Genomic DNA, 8,606 nt, shown 5'->3' on the forward strand with positions numbered 1-8,606 from the left:
TATAAGAAGTGAAATATATTTAGTGAAATGAAAAACTGCTTATATAATTGATTTAAATATACTCAAGAGTTCTTTGCTATGGTCCCAAATATTTTAATGCACCCATAGCAATGAGAAGAGACAATATCTTACAGTGATTAGATTGTATGTAAGAGATAATATAGAACTAAACAAAAAATGAACAAAAATTAGATCACAAGATACAATACTTTAGATATTTGCATTTCCTATTATATTTTCTTTTCTCAGAAATTAAAATTAGTTTTATAAGCGAAGCTTTGTTTAAATCTCCATTGGCCAGACAGTAAATTTAATTTGATGTCATATTTCATATGCCTATGATTTGATCATATATTCTTGTTTATGATTATAATTTCCCTGGAGTATGTACATTGTTGATATTCAGCAAATATAACACTTATTTCATCTCAATACTCTACAATTTAAAAATAAATATTGATTACAAAATTCTAAATATAGTCAATTTTAAAAGAGTTATCTCAAATATTATATATCTAAATGAGGAATTCTTGCTGTGGCTGTGCATTTTTATTCTGAATATTTTCAAATCTAAACAAACTATTAATTGTACAAAATCTGAGAGAGCACTTACACAATGTTTTATAACTAGGAAATGCCTATTGTAAAAGACATCTTGTAGTTAACATCATTGTAAAGTCTAGACTATAATGGTCAAATTTATGACTGCATAGGTGGCAAAAAATATTTGACTAGAAAATTGAGAGGTAAGCAAAGACCATATTATAAAAACCTGTATGTAATATATCAAAAGATTTCAACTTTCTCCTAAGTTATGTAAATATATCCTCAAAAAATTTTAAAATATAAACTGCATAAAACTATGGAGTCTAGTTTTAGAGTTTACTTGTACTGAGAAACTTTACTTTTAAATTTGCACTAAATCTTTGCATCAAAGGAGAACTAAATGAGGAGGAGAAGACCAGCTCTTAATCATCTTGCCTAAGCAACAACAGTTACCTCATTCTTCTTCCCTCATATCCAGGAATGCTTCATCTAATTTTCCAAAAAATAATCTTGATAAGGTACATTAAAAGCATTCCTGTAAAACAAATGAAACCAAATTTAATATGATTTCATTATTTTAAAGATAAATTGCATGTATTTACCCAAAGAAAATGAAAGAAAAAATGTAAACAGGTGTTGCTAACATTTTCTTCTTTGAATATTTGAAATGGTTTTATTTTGTCCTTTTAAGGCTTATAAGTAACGCTTATATCAGCTACATTTATTCTACATGAATTTTGTTGGGAATGGAAAAGAAAATTAACTCTATCTTGTCTTTGCGAGTGAAATAAGAAAAAAGAATGCCAAGTATTTTTTAATTGAGCTGTTGAGCTAAACAAGTTTCAGGAGAGCGTGTCCATGATCTTGCAACCTTAGAAACAGTAGTTTGGATTAAGTTAATGGTGGGTATTAATTCAACCAGAGAAGAATCTTCCTTGAGCCAACAAAACAGAGTTGGATTAGACAAAAACAAAACCAAAAAAATAACAAGAACAAATAAAAAAACAACAAAACCTTGACATATTCATTGTCTTCAGACATTAGAAATGGATATTTTGAGAGAAGGAAGTTAAATTAAACTAAGAGGAAATAGGTAAAAACCCTAGAAATATATAGCATACAACTAATTGATCATTGCAATAGAATTTATGACCATCCTACATACCTACTTAATTGTTGACAAAAAAATCAACAATATGCATTGGAGAAAAAAGGCAGCACTTTTGAAAAATGGTTCTGAGAAAACTGGATAACTACCTGTAAAAGATTGACACTTGATCTTTATCTCTCACCCACACAAATCTCAATTCCGTATTCATTAAGCACCACAAAATCAGTCTTAATATCCTAAATCTGATAGAGGAAATGTAGAGAATATGGTTGAACACATAAGCACAGGGAAGGATTTTCTGATTAGGACCCAGGTAGCACAGACATTAAGATCAACAATTAATAAAGCCAAAATTTTCTGTACAGAAAATAACTATCATTGCTTCAGGAAAGAAGAAATCTACATAATGTGGAAAAAAACCCTCACCAGCTATATATCCATGTAGAAGTATTAAACATGAAGTAAAAGTCTATAAAGTTTTTCAAAAATTTTTAAATATTTTATGAAAGAAATGACTAGCCCATTTTTAAGACATTCGAAACCTTCTTTAGCACATTATAGAGCATTTAATGAGTGCATTTGTTTTTGTACATATGTATATAATTGTGTCTTATGTGTTTGTATGCATGAATACACACACATATATGTATGTATATATATATTTATAAATATAGAAGCTAAATAAATTTCATAACTTGAGTGTGAAGACACATATCTTGCTGGTTCAGGGGCTGGAATCAGAATCTATGTTTTATGAGACCTGTCATCTGGTATTTGATTTCTGAGAGTTTACCACCAACCACTAGCTAACTTTGCTTCACTTGAGTTTTCACTGTGGACTCATATCTTCACTTTCCACTGCAGATATTAGTATAGCAAGGTGCATACTCTTAGGCAACTCTGCTGTCAAAGTTCTAAGCATCCATGGAGAAATGAGAGTAATCTTTGACATCTACATTTTCTCCTTCTCCAAAAGAATGAAAATAATGAATTGGTATTTTTTTTATTATTACTGATTTAATTTTTTCTGAAAAAAAAAAAGAAAACTGAGATTAAAAAGCTAGTTTTGCCTCACATTGTAGTTAAGTCTTATTGTTAACTGAAGAAAAGCAGTTTGATAAAACAACACAAATTAGAGAAAACAAGACCAAAATACAATATGGCACATTTTGGAAACTTTCTAAGCACACACACACAAGGCCCTTTACAGTAGAGATATGAATTCCAAATATATCTACCCTTGTCAGTGTGAATGATATTGTTTCATTGTTTAATTGTAGCTAGCCTAACTCACATTTTCCCCATTTATAATCTATTGCTTCTTGAACACTGTTAATGTTAGCTAGCAGAAGCCTCAGTCCTACAAAATCTTATCATTCAATTGATGTAACATAGCATAATCCAAAGTGCATATCATTCGTTACATGAAACAATAGTAGAACTGAAGCAGTGTAACTGGGAATCTTATTGAAAGATTACTGATATTTTCTCTTTCACTACTTTTGTACAATTTTCAAAACGTCAACCTCTTATTTTTATACATACTAAATGGATTGAAAGGAATCAACATCAAAATAACTGTGACATGTATGTATTCCTTGCCAATGCTCACGGGTCATTTTTGAAAGAGAATAAAAAATGTACAAGGGACTAAATAAATGAATAATGATAAGATAACATTATATTCTGGACACAGTGAATAGTACATGTTAATTCACAACAGTAGTGACAGAATTTACAAAACTTGTACAATCCTAAGAGTGACAACATTTCATCATGGAGATTGTGGTTGGTCACAAAATGTGACCCTAAGCAATGGAGCTGTGGACAGATCCTACCTGTTGGGAGTGAGAGAAATATTTTCATAGAATGTAGTTTAGAGTCTTTGTATAAATTAAAATAATATTTTAATTTTTTGTTTTATAATTTTGACAAATATATCATTTCTCTAACTCAGATACTTTGTTGTGGAAATAGGAAAACAATATCAATAATAAGAAAAGGTGCAATCCTTTATACAATTGTTCAACTAGTTGATGAGAGATAGCCTATTTGTGGAAGTATTAAATGAGACAAAAGCATAATCATCCAACCAACATTAGATCATACTGTAACATGTAAAGCATTATATTTAATTTTACATAAATAATGTAGAAAGAAAATAAATGCATTCTATTTGATTCAGATAGCATTATGAAAGAGAGGTAGACAGATTTTAAGAGCCAGAATACAAGAAATTCTGCTGTAAACTAGTTTCTTCTTGAAATGGCTGCATAAACCTCATGGGAACAATGGCAATATCAAGGGACATGTTATTATGGAAGAAAAAATTCATGCACTCTCACACTGAGATGAAGAACTACAAGCAAAGAATTATCTTATCCTGTAGAAAAGACCATTTGTTGGTTGTTGAATAGACCAATAAGGATTGGTTAGCCCTGAAACCATAAGCAGACAAACAACAACGATATATAAATTTGTATGTGTGTGTATGTGTGTGTGTATTTGAATTTGTGTATAAACACACAATAATAATTAAATAAAAAAGGGGCTATTGTCTTCACAAACCTGTATGGGGTTCTGTGGTTTCCCTTCCCCCACCTGCTTGAACCTGCTTGCTCAAGGGTAGAGCTTCCTGCTCATTTGTCCTGCCACCCCTACTGCTGGACCCTGCCGCTTTGCTGCTTGGAGGCACACACGTGTTCATCCTGCTACTGGATCCCGAGATTGTTTGGTGGGAAATCGGGTTCCCTCCCCCTTCCTTTATAACTGAGTGTCTGAAAATAGTAAAATTGAGCTTTGATCAGAATACTGTCTTAGCTACATTTCTTTCTCTCGACGCCTAGCCCCTCTTCTCTTCCAGGTTTCCAAAATGCCTTTCCAGGCTAGAACCCAGGCTGTGATCTGCTGGCCAGACACAACAGGGTTCAATGAAGAGTAGCTGGTAGGAGCTAGGAACTAAGCACAGGAGGGAAAATAGTTTAATTCTCTTTCAATTAGAAGCATATTTGAAGAAAGAAAATAAAGGTGTTTAAAAAGGGTTATCTGCTTAACATTGCTCAGTAGTATTTATATCCTTAATTTTCTTAAAAAAATGTGTTTTATAGATTAAGCAGTTAAACAGTATAAAGAGTAATCCATCCTTCTGATAGTATAATTAATTTTAAGTGTTATTATCTAAATTTCATTAAATCAAATGGGGCTCATTAAATTTATTTGCCTGCTATATGAAAGAAAAATGTTTATTGCTATAAAAGCTTAAATAAATGCTCCTCTTTTATACACAAAACAAAACAACAAAAAAATAATGTCTTGCTCTGAAGTAATATTTGCCATTCATGTAAGACTAGGTGAGAATAAATAATTTTAATATAACATAATAATAAAAAATTAACAAAAATCATCATGAAAAAATATTAGCATCAAAGTATTTTGTCCTCTTTCTTTCTGATCCATGTACTGAAATAATTGTGGCTGTGAATATGTGTGTGTAACATATTAAAATTTGATATTAATACTAGAGCAAAATGTTTCTTGTTCATTGGTCATTCAAGTTGCTACAATATAAAGGATCCAAACCAGGTTCTTTAGTCTTACTATCAATGTAAGTAAATGCATGTTTAATTCTTCCCTCATCACTAAGCTTGTATTTGCAAAGAAAGTACACGTGTCAGAGTAGACTACAAAGCAAAATAGTTTCTCTAGAAAGTTCCATTTCGGTGAATGGAGATGATGATGTAATGACATTTATTAAAGAAATATCATGACCTCTGCAGATTGCCAAGTAGCATAATTCATATGATCAATAAAAATTATGAAAACCCCTGTAAGTCCACATACATATATACCTACCTTATTGAAATATTTTATTATCGTTATAAGCTCCATATTCTTAGGGTTCTAGTTCAGAGAAAATTACCCTCATTATGAAGAAAATTATATAACTAGACCAATACTGTATATAACTTCCATTACATGTACCCACCACTGGTCAAAATGCACAGAACAACTGACTAGTCCCAACTGATATAACTACAACAAAATCTCCACATCAAGGGTAAGGAGACAAAAAGAGTGTAAGGGCCTGAGATTCAGGATGTGTGCTATGAAATAGTAACATCTACATATAACAGAGAAAATGAAACCGTGAAATCTCAACAATGGTGTTAGCTACAGAAGACTTACAAATGACAATATTGATATTGAGTGAAATAAAGCTCGCAAGTCAAAAACCCTAAATGAAGAGCTACATACTATCTATAGTTTCTTAGAAAGGGGTAATAAATCTTCTCAGGGCCAAGACCCTTCATAGCTTTCTAATTCCACACAAAAATCTCTAAGTATATATACCTATGAGCAACACTAAGTGAAAACAGCAGGTAATAGTTAGACATTTACACACACTATACGTATACATACATAATGAATAAGAGGACATTAATTTAAGTACAGAAATGTTTCACAAGAAGAGAACAGATGGAAATTCATTAAGCGTATTCATAAAGTTGTGAATAAATAAATTTAATATAAAATAAGGTAAATTACAATTTTATGATATCAGCCAAACTAGGCACATAGAGATCAAAAACCTAAATGTTAAACCAGAAACATTGAAACAACCAGAAAAAGAACTTTCTAAATAGGACACTATTTGTCCAAGAATTAAGACCAAGAGCTCACAAGTGGTGCTTCATAAAACAAAAGTGATTCTACACAGAAAAAAAAAAAATCAACCAGGTAAAGAGGACAGTCATAGAATGGGGGAGAATGTTTGCTAGCTATATATCTAAGAGAGGAGTAACACCTAGAATATAAAAATAACAACAAAACAAAACAAACAACAACAACAAAAAAAAAAACAAAACAAACACTCAAATAACCCAAATGAATATTTTCAGAAAACAGTCTTTCCTGTGGTATTGAAAAACTATCTAGTATGTTCTTACCTGGGGTAACACAGTTTCTTCTTTTTTATAGATCTAATCATTCCTTAGTTGACTTTCATATAGTTTTCTGTGTAGGAAGAGGTCTAGTAGAATTTCCCTGTCTACTTTAGAATATCTATCCCTATCATGCTTGCTCATCTCATGTGTAAATGATCATGATGTTAAGACATTATATGTGTAATTTCTGACATTACTTGGTGGTATGTTCTTAAAGCAAACGTCCTCATTTTGCTCTTACAGATTTTCTTTCTCCTCTTCCCCAAAATTCTCTGAGCCTTAGTTTCAGGAATTTTATTGTAGGTGTAGGCATTTGAATTGAGCTTCACAACTATAACTTTTGATTGGTTGAACTTCTTTTGTATAGTGCACTCCACGCCCCCCCTACCCCCATCTAGGGGTTCTCTTCAATTCAATATTTACTCAAGATTTTGTTGAAAGTTGTTGTATTCATCCTTGTCATTCTGACTGTGGTGTGATAAAATCCCATAGTTGTTTTGATTTGCATTTTCCTATAGCAAAGGAAGATAAACATTGTTTGAAGGTTTTCTTAGTCATATTTGTTTCTTTGTTAGCTTCTTTAAAGAACTTCCTGCTAAGGTTACAGGTTATTTTTTTTTTCTTTTAAGGATAATTTAACTGAAAATGAAAAACATATTTGTTTTTGCTTGACATTGGAATTGCCAATTATATTATTGTTTTGCAAAATATAGCAAAACAAAAGCAATTTCATTCTTCTTTATCACTGAGTGATATCCCATTGTGTAAGTAACACTTTGTCTTTAGTCATTCATGTGCTGAGTTATACTTAGGAAAGTCGTGACTTAGCTCTTATGGTGTTGTTACTGTTATCAATGAATGTTATACCTGTGTGATTGTTTGTTTGTTTTTTCCTTGTATTGTTTCATTTGCAAACAATAATTGCATAGGACACTCTGAAAACACAACACATTTAGCATATTCTCCAGAAGAAAGATTATCTACATATATATTACTTGGAATTATGTAAGTAATAAATGTCTCTTTCAACTCCTATCATTTAACAATCTCTTGTATTTACTAATTCTTAACCATCAGTACCAATCATTCTATTAATCTGAGACGATCAAATAAATTTAGCTAGGGATATTGTCATGATGCTCAAAGCAGTCTTCTTGACAACTTGCCAACTATAGGGGGAGGTATTCATTCCCTAATTGGTTCTTGATTATGTCAATAAAGGAGATGAAAGCCAATCATTGGGGGAAGGGATAAAGGTGGGACTTCCAGATCCCAGGAGGGAAAAGAGGGTTCAAGAGGGAGAATGCAACAGACATGTAGGTCTCTGGGCACCTATAGTTTGTAGCCTCCTCCATTAGCGGAGGCCAAGGAGGATAGTATAGGACATACTTCACCCAGCCATTGAGTTATCTGGGTAGTTTTAAAATATTAAGGCTGTCTGATACTGCAATTAACAGGGACAGGAGAAAGGGCACAGCCAGGTCATCATCGGTGGCCTGGGAAGCTCTGGCAGAGCTCTTGAGAAAGAGCTAGCTGGAGGGTTTTTTTGTTGTTGTTTGTTTGTTTGTTTGTTTGTTTGTTTTAAATATGAAATGCTTCATGAATTACCATGCCATCCTTGTGCAGGGACCATGTTATCATCTCTGTATCATTCCAATTTTAGTATATGTGCTGCTGAAGTGAGCATGGTTTTAAAATTACCTGCAGCAGCCCTCTTCTAAATACTTGCTAAGACATCTCTTATGTTTTAACTATCAATAGTTCCTACTTCTTACCTCCCTTGTGTTATGACCATGAACTATAACTATTTTGTGCAAACATCTTCACCAAGTGCATTAACATTTTATTGTTCTATGTTATTTCAACATCCCATAGTTTCAGCATTGGATTCTTAACTGTAGTTGTTTTCATTTTTATATTTGTTATATTTTCCAATTGTTTACACAATGAGTCTTTGCTTATTAAGCAAACTAATATTACAATCTTCTAGATTTATAAATGTAATC

General features: G+C 32.0%; 1 non-coding gene across 1 annotated transcript; it reads right to left on the bottom strand.

Annotated features, from left to right (window-relative positions):
• Positions 1-8,181: 8,181 nt before the first annotated feature.
• On the bottom strand, positions 8,182-8,287 carry LOC115029533 (U6 spliceosomal RNA). Its single transcript, XR_003835094.1, has one exon. It is a non-coding gene; the product is annotated as a U6 spliceosomal RNA (small nuclear RNA).
• Between the last annotated feature and the right edge of the window lie 319 nt (positions 8,288-8,606).

The sequence above is a fragment of the Mus caroli genome, unplaced genomic scaffold, assembly GCF_978045245.1.
Source record: "Mus caroli unplaced genomic scaffold, Mus_caroli_1 scaffold_16, whole genome shotgun sequence".
Lineage (NCBI taxonomy): Eukaryota > Metazoa > Chordata > Mammalia > Rodentia > Muridae > Mus > Mus caroli.